We start from the raw sequence: 21,072 nt of genomic DNA, 5'->3' as shown, positions 1-21,072 counted from the left end.
TTCTTTTGATGTTTAATTTTGGATAATTTTTATATTTATATCTTCAAGTTCACTAATCATTTCTTTCTTCTGGTCTAATCTGCTGTTAATCTCATCCAGTATATTTTTCATCTCAGAAATATATTTTCCATTTTTAGAAGTTTGATTTGATCTCTTCCGTGTCTCCCATGTTTCTACTTAACTCTCAATCTTTTCTCTAGCTTATTGAAGAAAATGAATAATATATAGTAATTGTTTTAATGTCCTTATCTACTAATTTTATTACCTGTATCATTTCTGGGTTAGTTTCAATTGATTTGCTTTTCTCATCTTTATGAATCATACTTTCCTTCTTCTTTGTATGCCTGGTGATTATTGATCACATGTTATACATTGTGAATGTTACTTTGTTATGTGCTTGATATTGTTATATTTATATAAATATTCTTGAGCTTTCTTCTGGAACACAGTTAAATTACCTAGAAACAGTCTGTATATTTTGGGAACCTGGCTTTTAAGCTTTGTTAGACAGGGCCAGAGCAGCATTTATTTCAGGGCTAATTTTTCTGCAGTATTAAGGCAATAGCCTTCTGAGTACTTTACCTGAAGCCCTTTGAATTATGTGGTTTATCACTCTGGATAATGAGAACAGAAACTCTTCTTGGTCTTGTGTGAGCTTCAAGGAATGGTTCCTTCAATCCTTTTGGATGATTCTTTCTCCAGCCTTAGTTTCCCTATCTATGTATCTCTGTCTCCATCTTTTGCTCTCTCTCTCGCTCTCTCTTCAGAACACAGCAACAGCTAAAAACAAGACTGACTGATTAGATTACAACTGCTTCCCTCATATGTACCCATGTCCTGATTCCCTAAACCTTCAAATCCACAAGTCAGCATTTCCTGTTATGTTTTTAACTGTATGTGAGTAGATTCTTTCAAATTAGTAATAGTTCCATCTTGCAAGATTTTGATTCCTGCAAGAAAAATTAGCATTTTCCTCCTTTTTCCTGAGTTCTTGACAAATTTTCTTGGATTGTGATTCAGAAAAACATAAAATTTCTATGAAATGCCAGAATTGAATTCCAGCACTATTTTACAGTCTCCCTTGCAGTTAAACTTGGCCATGTGACTAAGTATATGAGTGGAAGGAAATTGTGCAACTTTATTTCTAAAGAGGAAGCCACTTGTTCTGGCCTTCCTTTGTCCCCTTTCTTGGGATTATGAGGATAATAAACCAGCCTAGATAATGCTGGTGAGGACAACATACTACAAATGTCCAGGCTACAAGGTAGACAGAACCTGAGTCCCTGGATTGCCTTATGGAATAGAGTTTCCCAGCAACCCTGGAATGTTTATTTCTGGAAAGTTTTACAAGAAGGAAAAATTTACTTTATTCAGTCCACTATGGTTTGGATTCTCTTTGATGTAACAGCTTAGACTCTAATACAGTAGGTGTATTAAATTCATTTATAGTTATCATTATGACAGATAAATATGATCTTAGATCTGTCATGCTATTTTACACTTTTTATTTTTTACAACTAAACAAATTTAACTATGTAGTTTATTTTCTTTGCTTTATGTATGTAGGTATAGTTATTCAGGAAGGTTTGTATTTTTCTTTTCCACTGATTACCTTTATAACAATTTTCTCTCTTTCTTTTCTTTTGCCTCTCACAATTTTTTTGGGTATCATTTCTATTTTATCAAAATATTTCCATTCCATTTTCTACCCGTTAAATATATTAAATGTTTGTTTCCTGTCCAACTGTCATAGTTTTCCTGGTCATCCTTTGGTTGGTTATAGTTCGTCTCTAATAGTATCCTCATAAAGGGCTCATGGGAAAAATATTCCTTTTGAGTTCTTGCCTGCTGAAAGCTGTTTGTTCTCATCCTTTATACTTTCTGGCTGTGAGATCGTAGGACCACATTTTCTTTCCTTGAGCATCTGTAAATTTTTTCACCATAGAACATTGATAAAAGGAACTCAGCCCATTTTGCCCCCAAATACTATTATAATTTAGACCCACATTCTCAGAGGTTATAACATAGCACTGATTTACCAAGTGATAATGAGAAAGGATAGGGAGATCATATTTTGGTTTTGGATATACCTGTCATTGGCTTTTATCTTTAAGAATTACGTAAGGATAGGGACTTCCCTGGTGGCACAATGATTAAGAATCCACCTGCCAATGCAGGGGACACGGGTTCCATCCCTGGTCTGGGAAGATCCCACATGCCACGAAGCAAATACACCTGCGAGCCACAGCTACTGAGCCCACGCACCACAACTACTGAATCCTGCACGCCTAGAGCCCGTGCTCCACAACAAGAGAAGCCGCCACAATGAGAAGCCCACGCACTGCAACGAAGAGCAACCCCCACTCACCACAACTAGAGAAAGCCTGTGCACAGCAACAAAGAACCAATTTAGCTAAAAAAAAAAGAATAAATGCAAAATAAAGACATTTTCAAAAAAAAATAAGAATTACATAAGGATAGAACACTGCCTCAGGGAGAATGAGGAATACAGATAATAAGAATGTAGTCTATATCTGTAATTCATGTGTACATACCTTTAAAGATAAAAGAAGAAAATATTGGGCTTCCCTGGTGGCGCAGTGGTTGAGAGTCCGCCAGCCGATGCAGGGGACACGGGTTCGTGCCCCGGTCCAGGAAGATCCCACGTGCCGTGGAGCGGCTGGGCCCGTGAGCCGTGGCCGTTGAGCTTGCGCATCTGGAGCCTGTGCTCCGCAACGGGAGAGGTCACAACAGTGAGAGGCCCGCATACTGCAAAAAATAAAAAAGAAGAAAATATTTATAACATCATTAAACTAACCAAGGATATGATTTAAAACTCTCACACCTTTATTGTTCAACTGAGTCTATTTATTGTTAGAGCAGTGACCCAGGAGGGAGGTCATGTGGACAGAGATTAAACCATTTACCATGTTTCTTTCGTTTACATAGTGGGGAGTTGGTGGACCTCATATATCACTTCAAGTTGCTTGCAAATTCTTTGAGGTAAACCAACTCAAATGGTTTTACATTTGAAATATTTGACATAACATACTCATAATTACCCATGGATAATTCAGGGTATTTATAATCAATGACATTTGCTATGCAGTAAGGCTGAAATGACTAAAGACAATGATTTCATCATAAGTGACAGAAATTTCAACCTTGTAGAAATGTTATATTTTTAACCTGGATTTCAAATTTTATCATTTCCAATCAAAATACTTTATGTTTTCTGAGAACATTTCTATGTACAGTTCTTTACTGTTCCTTTGCTTATTTATTTATTCAACAAATATTTATTGGGTGCCTACTGTATGTCATGCAGAGAATCAGGAGTGAACCAAAATCAGACAAAGTCCTGGTTCTCCTGGAGTTTATATTCTAGTGTGGAAGATAGATAGATAGACAGACAACCAACCAACCAACCAACCAGCCAGATGTCAGATTCTTATTAGGAACAATAAGCCTGAATAGGGATAGAGCTATGGGTGAGGGAGTACTGCCTCAGATAAGGTGGTCAGAGAAGGTTTCTCTGAGGGAATGAGCAGAATCCTAAATGGGAATAGCTGGGGAAATGTGTTCCTGGCAGAGAGAAGTCTTAAGAGCAAATGCCCACTGTAGGAACATGCTTAGGTGTTCTGGGAATAGCCAGGAGGCTGCACAAACTAAGGAAGCAAATGTGGTTGGAGAGTTTGTGGGAGAGGACGGTAGGGATTTTATAGGGTCTTTTAGGGCATGGCAAGTGCCATGGACTGTATTCTATGGAAACAATGGTTTTATATCTGTGGAAAGACACTGCCATGACTTAATTTGCATTTTAAAAGAATCCCTGACTGCCATATGGAAAATCAACTTTAGGGAGCCTGAGTGGGAGTCTGGAGACCAGTTGGGAGGTTATTGCAATAATCTAGGACAAAGATGAAGGTGCTTTGGCCTAGGATGGTAGAGACAAGAGGTGGTGAGCACTGCTCAGACATAGGTCATATTTTGAAGGTTAGAGCCAATTCAGTATGCTATTAGATTGAATGTAGTTATATGAGAGAAAGAGAACAGTCCAAGACAATTCCAGTGTCCAGCCTAAGTGCATGGCTGAATGCTGGAACCACTTTCTGAGAAAGGTAATGTGGGAGAAAGTGTTGGATGGCAGGCCTTGAATGAGCTCAGTTATGACAGTTTGATATGGAAGCAGTTTGATATGGAAGCTAGGAATTCAATGCAGGGTTCAACACTGGAGATGGTAATCTGGGAATTTCTTCACATACATGCTATCTGAAACTATAGGACTAGACAAAGTCATGTGAGATGTGAATTTGGATGAAAAAGAGGTATGATGATTGAGCCCCGGGGCATGCCAACTTTTAGAAATAGGGAAGAGGAGGGGTCTCCACCCAAAAGACTGAGAGGAGAAGAAAAACCAGGAGGATGGTGGAAATGGAAGCCAAGTGAGGAAAAGGTCAAAAGAATGAAAGAGCAGGTTTTAAAGTTTCAAGCACACTTGCACCATGGTTATGAAAGGTGCTATTATTAGAGGAAGCTGAGTGAAGGGTGCACAGGAACTCTGAACTATTTTTGCAACTTCTGTGTGAGCCTAAAAGTATTTGAAAGTAGACATTTTAAAAAATGGTTCAAGGCAGTTTCAAGCAGAGGAGCAAGCAAATGCCGCTGAGAAGGCAGTTAAGGAGAGGACTTGGAGTTGAGTACTCCATTTGGCAACATGGAACTCATTGGCATAACGAAGAGCGATGGCATGGACTGGTGAGAACAAAAGTTTGATGTGAGTGTTTTCAAGAGAGGGTGGGCAATGAGGATGTCAGGACAGGGAGTAGAGACAATTCTTTGGAGGAGTTTTACTACAAGGGGGAGCAGAGAAATACTGTAGTAGAGGTGTAAACAGGGCCAGAAGAGCATATTAAAACACAGTTGAAAGTTGAACTTCCTGCCACTTCACTCCTCATGTTTCACTAGCCACTATCTCTTGCTGTGATATTTTAAATCACTTAGTTCTGATAGTTTTGCATTTTCCCTTGCTACTCATGAGTTTGCTTTTTTTTTTAAATTACGACTGCCCTTTAATTAGTTCCTTTGGTTTCACTCAGCCATCTATCACTTTGTGGAAGTTTGCATCATTCAAAGTGTCTATCAGGTTCTATCTTCCACAGACTGTTTTCTGCCCAGTAAAACACAGAACTAATTCTAACAATTTTAGGACTCTGAGAACATTATAACGTTTGCACAGAATTGAGATTCAGGGGTGTGTGTCTGTATGTGTGTCTAGCGGTTAATCAACAAAATTCATTTAGGAAACTTCGTGGAAGGGATGTGGCCCCAGGAATTGTGAGGATACAAAAGAAATGGAGCATGTGAAGGCCTGTGTGCCTCTCATGACTTTGGAAGTCTGAGTGCTCTAGCTAGCTGTGGTTATGGCCTAACTTAATAGGCTGACTCATTTCTGTGGCTGCTTTATAATTTTGAATCTCAAAGGACTGCAGATTCTAAACACCTCTTGTCTCCTTGAACATCTCCTGCCGACACTCGTAACTGAAGTCAAACAGGCATGGCAGGGTGGCGCTTTTTAACTGACAGTGTACGCAGCGTTTGCCTAAATGCAGAGCAGGGAAGTGTAGAGACTTCCTCTCTCCCAATTGCTTGTCAGAAAGATTCAACAACAGCAAAAGGCAAGCGCTGAGTTTCACAAAGCACTTTAAACAGGGCAAACAGGCCTCTAAGCCAATGGTTTAATTACAGGATAGGGCATTCATTGTGGCAAACCACGCTTAGAATTTCAAACCATTCCATGTGCTTCTCGATAAAAAAGAAAGCCCACCCCAAACCCTACAAAGTTTCTCACACCCTGCAAAACCAATGGTGTCACAGGACAGTGTTCTGTTAGTTTGGTTTTTAAGTTTTCAAACCATCCCAATGTAACAAGAATTGACGAGAATTTGAGGGACCCTTTTGTGCTTCTTGCCTATCTTCTAGCCAACCTGTCTGCCTGTCCTCGTGCCTGCATGCCTCACCACCACCTCCCCTTTATTGAGGGTATTTGGGGGAGGAGTTGTAGGTGCACATTTCTTAGCTAGTCATTTCACCAGTTCAAGACCCACCGCCCTCATCAGTCCAATCAAGGCCCCTGCAAACCAAGATTTCTTTCTTCATTTCCCCCTCCACAAGCAGCCCCTCTTGAATACTTATATGTCTTTGGATGTGCAATAGACATTAAGAATATTGCGTGTATGCATGTGTTTTGCATTTGCATAAATGGCTTTGTTCTATCAATTTCATTCTTTAATTTACATTTTTTAAATTGAAGTATAGTTGATTTACAATATTATATTAGTTTCAGGTGTATAGCATAGTGATTCAAAATTTTATATATTATACTCCATTTAGAGTTATTATAAAATATTGGCTCTATTCTCTGTGCTGTACAATATATCCTTGTAGCTTATTTATTTTATGTTTAATATTTTTTATTATTTGGTTTCACTGGGTCTTAGCTGCAGTTCACAGGTTCCTTAGTTGTGGGACGTGGGCTTCTTAGTTGTGGCATGTGAACAACTCTTAGTTGCAGCATGCATGTGCGATCTAGTTCCCCGACCAGGGATCAAACCCGGGCCCCCTGCATTGGGAGCATGGAGTCTCATTCACTGCGCCACCAGGGAAGTCCCATCTTATTTATTTTAAACACAGTAGTTTGTGCCTCTTAATCCTCTACCCCTATCATACCCTTTCCCCTTCCCTTTCCCTACTGGTAATGACTAGTTTGCTGTCTATATATATCTATGATCTTTAATTTACTTTTAAAATTCATATTAGGTTTTTAAGATCTTTTCATATACATGTGAAAATATATACATATTGTGTTGGCCAAAAAGTTCGATTGGGTTTTTCCATAAGATGTTATGGAGAACCCGAGCGAACTTTTTGGCCAACCCAGTATGTATTCATCTAGTAAATTTCATTGCTTCTGATTACTTCGCGGTATTCTGACAGTGTGCATGTGTTATATTTAGTTACTCCATTCCCTTAGTAATGAACACGTGGGTTGCCTCCAACCCTTAATGTAGCAGCCAGCCTCACATATGTCCACTCACAGCATATACCCAGAAGTGGAATGACTGAGTCATATGGTAAATATATACATAACTTCACAAAGTACGGCCATGTTGCTCTTCAGAATGGCACCTACCAAAAGTGCATGAGGGCTCTCATTTCCCTGCATCCCAATGAACACTTGATATTATCTGACTTTGTGATTTTTGCAAATCTGATGGATACAAGTTATTATCTCTTTTGCATTTATCTTATTACTATTAACATGGAAAAACTCCTTGTATATGCACTAGCCACTCAATTTTTCTTTCTGTGAACTGCCAATCCTTCTCTCTTCCCCCCTCTTTCCTGTTAGGTTTCCCATATTTTCTTATTGATTTGTAGGGGTTGTGTGAGTATTTGAGTGACGAATACCTTGTTGGTTTTAGATAAGGTGACTATATGCCAGATTTATGCCCATTGTCCTGAGTTAATAATTAATAGGACCTTCTTTTGCATTCAGATATGTTCTTAAGTTTAGATGTTGCAAATATCTTCTCCCAGGCTGTGACTCTTCTCTGGATGTCATCATTGGTGTTTTAACAGTGAAATCCATTAACTTATTGCCTTATGGTTTGTGCTTTTGAGGTCTTTTAAAGAAGTCTCTTTTTTAAACCCAGTTTTGTGTGTTGTACATGTAGATTTTTCTGCCCATTTGCTATTTCAGACAATGCCATATTGACCATCCTTTGACACTTCTTTGTTCAAATGTGTGAGATATTCTCTAAGTTATTTATCTATGTGGCTGAGACTGCTATGTACTAAACAATTCCTGTTTTCTTTTCTTTTCCTATGTACACACTGTGGCTGGAATACATTCCACAGATTCTGTTACAGTTGTTAGCTGAATGTTATATGACTGGCTTCTGGCCAGTAGAATGTGGGTAAAAATGATACATGATGTTTCCAGTACTGGCTCATGAAAGCTTCCCATAGAGGATCCTCCAGTGTTTCTCTCTCCTCTCCTGCTTTCTGGTTACACACAGAGGATGCAGTGGAGAACTACAGTCTGGGTGATGGTGGTGCCACCAGAGGGAAACACCTTGGGACCTGAAATCACCAGATGGAAGGCCATCCCTGAATACTAGATTAGGATTTATGTGAGCACAGAAAAAAATGTTCTGTTCAGCTACTGATGTTTTGAGGTTGTTTTACACCAGTGTATTAAGTTCCTAGGGCTGCCATAAAAACAAAACAAAACAAGAAAACCCACAGACTGGGTGGCTTGAACAACAGAAACTTATTTTCCCACAATTTTGGAGGCTAAAAGTGCAAAATCAAGGTGTTTGGCACAAGTTTTTTTTTTTCTGAAACCTTTCTCCTTGGTTTGTATATGGCTGCCTTCTCACTGTGTCCTCATATGGCCTTTCCTCCGTGCATGCACATCCCTGGCATCTCTCAGTGTGTGTCTAAATTTCCTTTTCTTACAAGGACATTAGTCAGATTGGATTAGAGTGATCTATACAGCCTCATTTAACATAAATTACTTCTTTAAAGAACCTTTCTTCAAATAAAGTTACATTCTGAGGTATTGACGATTAGGACTTCAACATATAAATTTTGAGGGGGACGCAATTCCATACATATCAAGCAGCTAGCAATATTTACCTTGACCAATATTACCAAGTAGTGGCATTGCTAGATCCTGGGAACTTTGTAAGATATTGCAAAATTGCTCTCCAAAATACTAATATTAACTTACACTCTTAGTCTTTGTGCATAATAATTCTTATCTTTACGTTTTTGCCTTCATTTTGTTTTGTCAGAATTTTCCATTTCCTCCAATCTGATGGGTATGAAATGGGTATATTTTTTCCTGTCCCTTTACTTTCTACTTTTATGAAGCATTTTCTTTTCACTGTATAATAGCCAAAATTTTATTGATTCTCATTTATTCAGTTTGAGATCCTTTCTTTTATTAGCAAAGTTTAAATGATTTACATTTATTACAATCATAGTTTTAATAGGACTTACTAATACTATCTTATTTCATGTTTTTATTACCTACACTTTTGTTTTGTTTTTCCTCTTTCTCTTATTTTCCCTTTTTTGCCCCTATTCCAGTCAATCTCCCAACCACCATTTTGGAAATGTTTGGATTGTTATTCCAATTATTATGTACTCATTTTTCCTGTTTTGTGTGTGTGTGTGTATGTGCGTGTGTGTGTGTGTGTGCCTGTGCATGCACATGTTGGTAATTGCATGTAGAGACACCAGTTATTTACTCAGACTTATTTCCCATATCATATAATTTCTCCTTGCATTTAGTTCTCTTTTTCTTGAAATATATCCTTCACATGTGTTTTCAGACTGTTTTTATGTGATAAACAATTTGGGGTCTCATAACTATAATAAAATCTTTATTTTGCTCTTGTAAGTAAACAATAATTTATTTGACTATAATATTCTAGTTTCACAGGTTTTTTTTTTTCTTTTAACACCAAAAAATGTCTCTGCACTGTCCTTTGCAACCAGGGATGCTACTGAGAAGTTTTATGTTAATCTGCTTCTTGATTCTTAGGTAGGTGATAGCCTTTATTCTCTGGAAGCTTTTAGAATTTTTATTTTCTTTGATGTTCTTAAATGTTATTATTTATGTTTCTAGGTGTAGCTTATTGTTTTTCTATACTTGTTATTCTATGAGACCTTGCAATCTCAGATATTATATATTTCTTTAATTTTAGTAAATTCTGGGCCATTATTTCTTCAAATATTTTGATCACTTTGCTCTTTTTTTCCTCTTGGAATTTCAATTTTATGAATGCTGATACTTCAACTTCTCATCTCCATATTCCTTACTTTTTTCTTATCCTTTCTCACTTTCTTTATTCTTCTCTGATATCTGACATATCCTTTACCTTGGCCTTCCAAATTCCTAACTCATACTTCAGTACCACTCAGCTGCACGTCTAATCCATTAAGCACATTAAAATCAATATATTTTCATATCCCGTATCTATAATTGATTATTCTTTATAACAACTTTTCCTTATATATTTTCATTTTTTTTCTTTGATAATATTTGTTTTGGCTTTAAATTTTGTGTTTTGCTGCATTATAACAAAAAAAATCAAAAAAGTATACAGATTGGAAAGGAAGAAGTAAAATTCCCCTTTTATATAAAGGACATGATTATCTATACAGAAAATCCTAAATAATCTACCAAGAAGACTACTAGAACTAGTAAGTGAGTTTTTCAAGGTTGCAAGACACAAGGTCAATATACAAAAAGAAAAGAATATATATAATACACACATATATATGTCTATATACTAGCAATGAACAATCAGCAACTTAAAATTTGAAAAATACCACATGAAATTGCATCAAAATATTTTAAATACTTAGGGATAAATTTGACAAAAGTGTGTACAACTTGAAAACTACAGAACATTACTACAAAAAATTAAAGAAGAATTAAATATAAGAGAGATATAATATGTTCCTGAATTGGAAATATCAATACTGTTAATATGTCATTTCTTTTCAAATTAATCTATAGCTTCAATACAATCCCAATCAAAATCATATCAAACTTACTTGTAGAAATTGAAAAATTGATTCTAAAATTTATATGGAAAAATATAAAGTATTTAGAATTGTCAAAACAGCTTTGAAAAAGAAGAACAGTATTGGCAGACTTACACTAGCTGATTTTGGTCTTATTACAAAGCCACAGGAATCGAGATAATAAGATTTGACATAAAAAGAGGCATATTTATCAATGGAATAGAAGAGAGTCTAGAAAGAAACACACACATCTATGATCAAATAATTTTTGGCAAAGATATCAAGGAAATTCAGAGTAGAATAATAATCTTTTCAACAAATGATACTGGAACAATTAATCATGTGTAAAAAATCAACTGTAGCCTTACCTCACACATAATATATATAAAACTGAACTCAGAATGGATTTTAAAGGTAAAACCCCAAATTATAAAACTTCTATAAAAAAACAAGAGAAAATCATAGTAACTTGGAAATTGGCAAAGATTTCTTAAATACTACACCAAAAGCAAGATGTGAAAAAAATAAATATATAAATTAGACTTAATTTGAAAATTTTTTGAAGTTTGCTCCTCAAAATCATTGTTACAGAAATGAAAAGGCAACACACTGTTGAAAAAAAAAAATAGAAAAGCAAAATACACATCTGACAAAGAACCTGTATCTAGAATATACAATGAATTCTTACAATTTGATAGGAAGACAACCCAATTTTTTAAATGGTCAAAAGATCTGAACAGATAGTTCAACAAAGAAGTTATACAGATAGGAAATAAGCACGTGAAAAGATGCTCAACATCATTAATCATTAGAGAAATGTCAATTAAACAAAGGGATAATGGTAGATACCCCCTAGAGTGAATAAAATTCAGGAGGCTGTCCATATCCAAGTTCTGGTGAGGATGTAGAGCAAGTGAAATTCTCATGCACTGCTGGAAAAAATGTAAAATGGTACAGCTACTCTGAAAAACACTTTCACAGTTTCTTAAAAAGTTAAACATATACCTACAATACATTCAACCATCCCACTCCTAGGTATTATTGACCCAACAGATATAAAAGAATGACTTGTATATTAATCTTCATAGCAGCTTTATTTGTAATAGCAAAAATCAAGAACCACCCAAAAGTTCATCAGCAGGTGAATGAATAAACAAGTTGTGTTATTGCTATACAATGAAATGCTACTCATTAATAAAAAGGAATGAACTATTGACATACACAACAGCATGAATGAATTTAAAATAATATGCTCAGTGAACCAAGCCAGACCCAAAACAGTGTATTGCAAAATTCCATTTTTATAAAATTCTAGAAAATATAAACTGTAGTGACAGAAATCAGACCAGTGGTGGCTTGGGGACAGATGGTAGAAAAGGATTAGTGAGGGAAGCAATGAGGAAATTCTTGAGCGTGATAGAAATGTCCTTTATCTTGATTGTGGTGATGGTATCATGGGTGTATAAATATGTCAAAACTCATCAAATTGGTTTATTGTACACCAATAATGCTATTCAATAAAGCTGAAAAACAAAATAGGACAAATTTAAAAAATAACAGTTATAAGGCAATAGCATGTGTAAAGCCAAGATTCTTTTCCCCTCAGGGCATTTGCTAGTTGATTTACAAATATTTTTTCCCAGTCTGTGGTGTGTGTTTTCATTCTTTTAATAGTGCCTTTCAAAGCATAGAAGTTCTTAATTTCAGTGGACTCCAATTCACTATTTTTTTTTCTATTCTGGAATATACTTTTGGTTTCATGACTGTGAACTCTTTGTCTAATCCAAGGTTGCAAACTTTTTTATCCAAAATTTTCTTCTAGAAGTTTTATAGTTTTAGGTTTTACACATAGGTCAGTGATTCATTTTGAGTTTTATTTTTGTATCTGGCTTGAGGTTGGATCAAAGTACATGCTTTTGTATATGTTATCAAGTTCCCTAGCACAATTTAGGGAATTTAGGGCATTTAGTCTATTACTAATGTTGCATAGATGAATATAGATAGATAGGCACATATGTATATATAGATTTAGATACAGATATAGATATATAATTTCCTAAGTAAGGGTGCTGGCTGAGAGGATAAATATTGTAGCAGATTATACTATGTGTTTCAGACCATGAGTGTGGGTTGTGTCAGTCAGGGTCCCAGAGGGAAACAGAAGTTACAATTTGATAAGATTTTTATGAGAATTTAATAAAGGAACACTTAGTACAAGTGTAGGCAACATTAATGGAAAAAACAAGGGGGCCAGAGACTAGCAACAATGGGCAACATTTACCAATGCCAAGTCTAAAGAAGTAATGAGAGAAAATAGTGTCCAGTATCTAATGTGAACTGGAGCCAGGGAAGAAGGACTTCCTGACAAAAGGTGTGCAGCAACTGCTACAACTGAGATCCTGAAGCAGAAGGGAGTGGGCAAGAATACCCCCCAACCTCTCCCTCTTCCCCACAGCTTCTGATGCTGAATCCAACAAGAGGCCAGAGTACCAGAAAGCCCAGATGATGCAGTCCATATGGTAATGTTCACAGCCTCCCTACTACTCCCAGAGAAAGACAGAACAGAACAGAAGATTGAGAACTTAATCAAATTTAAATATGGCTCCAGCAGAAAAAAGAAGAAAAATTAATAAAACCAAAAATTGGTTATTTGAAAAGATCAGCAAAATTGATGAATCTTTAGCTAGATTGATCAAAAAAAAAAAAAAAGAGAGAACACTCAAATTACGAAAATCAGGACTGAAAGAGAGGAGCTTACTACTTAATGAAATTAAAAGTATATAAAGGAATACTATAAACAATTGTATGGTTAGATACCCTAGATGAGATAGACAAATTCCTAGAGAGACACAAGTCACCTAAAGTGACTCAAGAGGAAATAGAAATTAATGAAAGGATTAAAATAATAGATAAAATCAAAAGTTGGGTTTTTGAAAAGATCAACAAAATAAAACTCTACCTAATCTGACCAAGAGAAAAGGAGGAAGACTCAAGTTACTAAAATCAGAAATGAAAGAAGGGACATCACTACTGACCTTACAGAAATAAAAGAAATTATAAGGGAATGCTATGAACAACTGTGTGCAGCAAATGACTTTATGTAAAATAAACAACTTTCTAGAAAGACACAACCTACCAAAACTGACTCAAGAAAAACTAAAAAATTCAGATAGACCCATGACAAATAAAGAGATTGAATTAGTAACAACAGCAACAAACATCCCATAGAAGAAGGCCCAGGACCAGATGGCTTCACTGGTGAATATCATCAAACAAAAAGAGTATTAATTAAAAATTAATATTAATTATTCAATAACTTTTCTCAAAAAATGGAAGAAAAGGCAACACTTCTCAACTCATTTTAGAGGCCAGTATTATCCTGATACCAAAACCAGACACAGTCATCACAAGAAAACTACAGAATAATATCTCTTATGAGTATAGATACAAAAATCCTCAGCAGAATATTAGCAAGTTGAATGAATCTGGCAATCTGTAAAAAGAATTCTGTACCATGACTGAATTAGTCAGGGTTCTCCAGAGAAACAGAATGGGCCAAATAATGTGAAGGTATTTGTCTCCTGTGAATGCTCACCAAAGAGTGACCTCAGCAGAGGAGAATTTTAATAATCATATTGATGAGGTGACCCATTCTGTGGATACCAGTCAGCCTCTTTCCCCAGCCACCCCTGTCATTGCCCAATGGGCTTATGAACAAAGTGGCCCTGGTGCCAGGGATGGTGGTGGCACACGGCTCAGCAACGTGGACTTCCACTCACCAAGGCCAGCCTGGCTGCAGACACTGCCGAGGGCCCAGTCTTCCAGTAGCAGGGACCGACAATGATTCCTGGTACAGCACCACTGCTTGGGGTGATCAGCCTGCCACCTGGTAGCAGGCTGATTACATTAGACCACTTCAGCCAATGGAAGGAGCAGCATTTTGTTCTTATTGGAATAGACACTTACTCCGGACACGTGGATTTGCCTTCTCTGCACACAATACTTTCTGCCCAAACTACCACCTGTGGACTTAACAGAATGCCTTACCCACTGTCATGGTGTTCCGCACAGGATCGCTTCTGATCAAGGAACTCACTGCACAGAAAATGGGTCCATGCTCATGGAACTCACTAATCTTACCATGTTCCTCATCTGGTTTGACAGAGCAATGGAATCACCTTTTGAAGACTCGGTTACAACACAAGCTAGGTGGTAATATTGGGTTGGCCAAAAAGTTCGTTCGGGTTTTCCATGTTATGGGAAAACCTGAATGAACTTTTTAGCCAACCTAATACCTTGCAGGGCTAAGGTAAAGTTCTCCAAAAGGCAGTAAATAGTCTGAATCACCTACAAATATACGGTGATATTTCTCCCATAACCAAAATTCACGGGTCCAGGAATCCAAAGTTAGAGAGAGAGAGACAGAGATCTACCCACATACCTCTTCCATAAATTTCCTAGCCACCAATTTTTCCAATTATGTTCCTTCCAAGTCCCTGACTATCCAGCCAAACCATTGGCCACAACCCATGAATCAGTATAAATTTGCACATCTGGCCATTTTCCCTTCCAGGTAAAGTGAGTAATTGAGTGTACTGCTTGAAGTTCTGCCTACTGGAAAGATTTCCCTTTACCACTCTCCTTCAGAGATGTTCCAGAAAGGGGCAAAACTGTATAACTGTCTGCTCTTGGGTGGTACCGGCTTAGTGTGTGGAACCACCTGTAAACCAGGCCTAAGTTGTCTCTTCCTCTTTCAGCTGATCATAGGGAACTCTCCATGAGGCCCTAGGTATAGGCTGGGAGAGAGAAGGCATTATAGGAGGAGTGGGCAGCATGGGCATTTGGGCCACTTATTGATGTAACTTGCTTGTGCCTTCAAGGCCTGCTCAGGCTCAATCATATATATACCTCTTCCATTTGATGATGGAATGCTGCTGTGCATGCCCAACTTCATGGCTTGGTGGGTCAGATAATATCCAGTTCCTCATGGGCAGCCTAGCTCACATGGTAACTTTGTGGCTCATGTATAAGCATCCAGTCTCTACTAAGGCCGAGTAGCAGGCCAAGAGCTGCTTCTCAAAAGGGGAGCTGTTATCTGCAGAGGATGTCAGGGCTTTGCTCACAAATGGTAAGGGCCTGCACTTCAATTACCCAAAGGTCCTGCCAGAGGCCCCAAACTACATCTCTATCTGTCACTGACCTTTCAGGGTCCATTGGGCCTCATGAATCATATGGCCTATGGTAGAGCAGCTTGTACCTATAGCCTGGACCTATTGTAGAGCCTTCTCCTGTTCTGGGCCCCTCTCAACACTAGCTGTGATCTTAGACTTCCAGCCTCCAGAAACTGTGAGGAAATAAATTTCTATTGTTTAAGATACTAAGTCTGTGGTGTTTTGTTATGGTAGCCTGAGCGAACAAAGACAAATTTTGGTACCAGGAGTTAGGTGCTGCTATAAAAAATACCTGAAAATGTGGAAATGGCTTTGGAACTGGGAAATTGGTAGAGAGTAGAAAAGTTTTGAGGTGCATGGTAGAAATATGGATGTTACAGGTGATTCTGGTGAGGACTCAGATGGAAATGAGGAACGTGTTATTAGAAACTGAAGGAAAGGTGATTCTTTTCATAAAGTGGCAAAGAACTTGGCAGAACAGTGTTCTGGTGTTTTGTGGAAGGTAGAACTGGAGAGTGATACAACTGCATATTTAGCTGAGGATATGGTTAAGCAAAATATTGAAGGAGTGGCTTGGTTCTTCCTGACTGTTTGTAGTAAAATGTGAAAAGAGAGAGATGAATCACTTTGCCTCTCTCTCCTCCATGTAAGGACACAGTGGGATAGTGGCCATCTGGAACCCAGGAAGAGAAAACTCACCAGAACCTGACTGTGCTTGCACTCTGATTTTATACTTCCAGAACTGTGAGAAAATACATTTCTGTTGTTTAAGTCACCCAGTCCATGTTGTTTTGTTATGACAGCCTGAGCAAACTAATACAATGACCAATTGAGATTTATCCCAGGAGTGCAAGATTGGCTTCACATTCAAAAATTAAGTAATATAATACATCACATCGATACAATAAAGGACAAAAACCACATGAGTATCTCAGTAGATGAGGAAAAAGTACTTGACAAAATTCAACAACCTTCACAATGAAAACATTCAACATCTAGAAATAGAAAGAAACTTCTCTACCTGATAACTTTACACTTAATGAGGAAAGACTGTATGCTTTCCCAAGAGAAAGATGTTTGGTCTCACCACTTGTATTCAGCATTGTACTGAAGTTTCTAGCCAGGGCAATTAGGAAAGAAAATGAAATAAAAGGCATCCAGACTGGGAAAAAGTAAAACAGTTTTGATTTATAGATGACGTGATCATGTATATAGAAAGCCATAATGAAGTCTTAAGAATTCATTAAAAAACTATTAGAATAAATAAATAAATTTAGCAAGTCATTGCTCTCCAAATTGATCTACAGATTCAATTGAATCTCTATCAAAATTCTACCCACCTTTTTGGAAGAGATTGACAAATTTATCCTAAAATTCATATGAAAATGCAAGGGATCCAGAATAGCCAAAACAACCTTGAAAAGAAAAACAAATTTGGAAGACTCATACTTTCTGATTTTAAACTTATTACAAAGCTACAATAGTCAAGACAGTGCATTTCTGCTATAAGGATAGATGCATAAGCCAATGGAAAAGAATTGAGAGTCCAGAAATAAGCCCATACGTTTATGGTCAATTGATCTTCAACAAAGATGCCAAGATCATTCAATGGGGAAAGAATAGTCTTTTCTACAAATGTTGTTGAGACCATTGTATATCCAGATGCAAAAGAATGAAGTTGGACTCCTACCTCACACCATATACAATAATTAACTCAAAATCAATTAAGACCTAAATGTAAATGCTAAAATGATAAATGTCTTAAAGAAAACATAGGGTAAATCTTCATGACCTTGGATTTGGCAATGGTTTCTTAGCTATAACATTCAAACCACAGGCAACCAAAGAAAAAATAGATACATTGGACTTCATCAAAACTAACAAGTTTTGTGTATCAAAGGACACTATCAATAAAGTATAAAGATAGCCCGTAAAGATTCAGGAAATATTTGTGAATCATATATCTGACAAGTATTTATTATTCAAAATATGCAAAGAACTCTCATAATTCAACAAAAAAGATAAATAACTCAATTTAAAAATGGGCAAAGCATTTGAATAGATATTTCTCTAAAGAAAATATACAAATGCCCGATAAGAACATGGAATGATACTCAGCATCATTAGTCATTAGGGAAATGCAAATCAAAACCACTATGAGATACCACTTCACACCCACTAGACTAGCTATAATCAAAGTGGAAAATACCAAGTTTTGGAGGATGTGGAGAAATTGGAACCCTCAAATGTTACTGATGAAAATGTAAAATGGTAGAGCCATTTTAGAAAAGAGTTTGGCATTTCTTCAAGAAGTTAAATCATAGAGTTACCATATGACCCAACGTTCCATTTCTAGCTATAATATATACTCAAGAAAATTGAAAACATATATTCACATAAAAGCTTGTAAATCGGTGTTCATAGCAGCACTATTCATAATAACCAAAAGTAGAAACAGCCCAAACATCCAGCAATTGATGAATGTATAAACAGAATGTGGTATACCCATACAGTGGAATATTATTCAGCAATAAAAAAGAATGAAATACTGATACATTATGTCACAATATGGACAAACCTTGAAAACATGCCCAGTGAAAGAAGCCAGACACAAAATGCATATATATATATATTTTAAATTTTATTTATTTATTTATTTTTGGCTGCATCGGGTCTGTTGCTGCGTGTCAGCTTTCTCTAGTTGCAGTGAGCGGGGGCTACTCTTTGTTGTGGTGTGTGGGGTTCTCATTGCAGTGGCTTCTCTTGTTGTGGAGCACGGGCTCTAGGCATGTGGGCTTCAGTAGTTGTGGCACGCGGGCTTAGTAGTTGTGGCTTGCGGGCTCTAGAGTGCAGGCTCTGCTCTGGCTTAGTTGTTCCCGCGGCATGTGGGGTCTTCCTGGACCAGGGCTCAAACCCGTGTCCCCTGCATTGGCAGGCAGATTCTTAATCACTGCACCACCAGGGAAGTTCCGCAACATATCTCAAACCCATGTCCCCTGCATTGGCAGGCAGATTCTTAATCACTGCACCACCAGGGAAGTTCCGTAACATGTTTTATGATTCTATTTATATGAACTGTCCAGAATAGGCATAGCCGTAATGCCAGGAAGGTGATTAGTGGTTGCCAGAGGCTGAGGTGAGGAGAGAGTAGGAAGTGACTACTAATGGGTCTGAGATTCCTTTGTGGGGTGAGAAAAATGTTGTGGAACTAGATAATGGTGATGACTACATAACCTTGTGGATATACTTTTAAAAACCCCAGTCAATTGTACACTTACAGGTACATTTTTTGGTACGTGAAATATCTCTCTATTTTAAAAACATGGTACTCTCTGTATTGGTATAACCACATAATACAACTTAATAAGCTCATCCTAAGAAACATGAATGGAATCTGGTCTTATGGTGCTCTTTCTTTGTGCTCTTTCTTTTCTGTTATTAATCAGTCGGGTTAAGCTGCTCCTGTTGTGTTCAAGGATCTCAGAGATAAAGGCTCCACTCCATCCAAGTGGTTATTACCGCCACCAGCCCACCATCTCTCGGCAGGGCTCTAAGGCTTAGGGGTGTGGTCAGCTCCTTTGCCCTCTGGTGCCAGTGTCTTGGGAGCACGCCCCTGGTGGTGACTGAAAGGACAGAGACTACTCCCACAGTGATGAACTATCTCATTTTTGTGGGGCAGCGTGGGAGCCTCCTCTGAGCCTGGGTCAGTTGACTCTCTTGGAGGAAACTGAGTGAGTGCTACATCCTCATTTTTACAGCACAGACCCCCGAATGATATCTGTCTGACCTAAATGCTGCTACTCATCTCAGCCAGACTAAAACTTGCTTCCCACACTCCCATAACAGATCAGGGCCACAGAAAAGTGCTGTTACTGTTGGGAATATTTAGTACTCTCATGTATGGCTGTGTAGAAAGAAGGAAGGGAGTCCCTACGGGTCCCAGCCCACTGTGCAGATACTTATCTTTTGTTTTGGCTTCTGGAACAATCTCTGAAATGAATAATCCTGCATATCCAGGTATTTTAAGCTTCTAATAGGAGAGTAGCCAATTTTCTCTTTATTTTGGGGAAATCAGAGTTGGAGTAATATCCTGAGCTCTTTTAAAAGTATTTCTCTTCAGGGACTAACCTAAATTACAAAACAGAATCAAAGATTCGGAATACCATCAGAACTTACAGATTTTACTTCCCACTGAAACAAACTTATTTATTCTCATTTTTCAACGTTTTCTTACCCTGTCTTTTCTTCCATAGACCTTCATCTTTTCTGGATTCTTCCTATTCAAAGTTTTTCTTCCTTCTCATCTCTAAAATAAAAAAGAAACAAGGAGTCTTAAATGACTTACTTGCTGCTGTTGTTATCTCTGGTCTCTTCCCTCTTTCAGCACTGTATTCTTGAAGCATGAATCTGTGAAATTAACTTTAGTCTCAATGACTCATTATACTTAGCTTCCTCTCAAAAATGATGTAAAACTGAACACCTTATGAGTAATGCTTACAGGAAAAAGAGTAAGTTACCTAGATAGTAAATGATCATTTAGGTAAAAAATTGTTACTCAAAATGCCCTCAGATGTATTGAACTATTTATCTAGATGTCATTATGCTGTCTTAGAAAGAACGTCATTGTAAGGTGCCCCAACAAATATCAGGCAAAGCTTTTCAGAGCAAAGCTTTTCAGAATATCTATCTTAGCTCAACCAAGACTCCATGGGTCACTTTCAGAGTAAGTAAACAACTGAGTCAGAAATAATTGACCATGAAGAATTCTAATTCAAACTAATTAAAATGTGTAAGCTATGAAGCAGTTGCCTTCAAGATGGTTTTTAAAAAAAGAGGTGGGGGGGGAGGGGCTTCCCTGGTGGCGCAGTGGTTAAGAGTCCGCCTGCCGATGCAGGGGACACGGGTTCGTGCCCCGGTTCGGGAAGATCCCACATGCTGCGGAGCGGCCGGGCCTATGAGCCGTGGCCGCTGAGCCTGCACGTCCGGAGCCTGTGCTCCGCAACGGGAGAGGCCACAACAGTGAGAGGCCCGCATACCGCAAAAAAAAAAAAAAAAAAAAAAAAAGAGGTGGGGGAGGAGCTTCAAGATGGTGGAAGAGTAGGACGCGGAGATCACCTCCCTCCCCACAAATACATCAGAAGTACGTCTACACGTGGAACAACTCCTACAGAACACCTACAGAACGCTGGCAGAAGACCTCAGACTTCCGAAAAGGCAAGAAACTCCCCAGGTACCTGGGTAGGGCAAAAGAAAAACAGAAAAAAAACGGAGACAAAAGAACAGGGCCGGGACCTGC

Source organism: Monodon monoceros, unplaced genomic scaffold (genome assembly GCF_005190385.1).
Source record: "Monodon monoceros isolate NGI ecotype Baffin Bay Population unplaced genomic scaffold, NGI_Narwhal_1 Super_Scaffold_15, whole genome shotgun sequence".
Taxonomy (NCBI): domain Eukaryota; kingdom Metazoa; phylum Chordata; class Mammalia; order Artiodactyla; family Monodontidae; genus Monodon; species Monodon monoceros.
The sequence above is the reverse complement of the archived record's forward strand: the minus strand, read 5'-3'. Positions refer to the sequence as shown.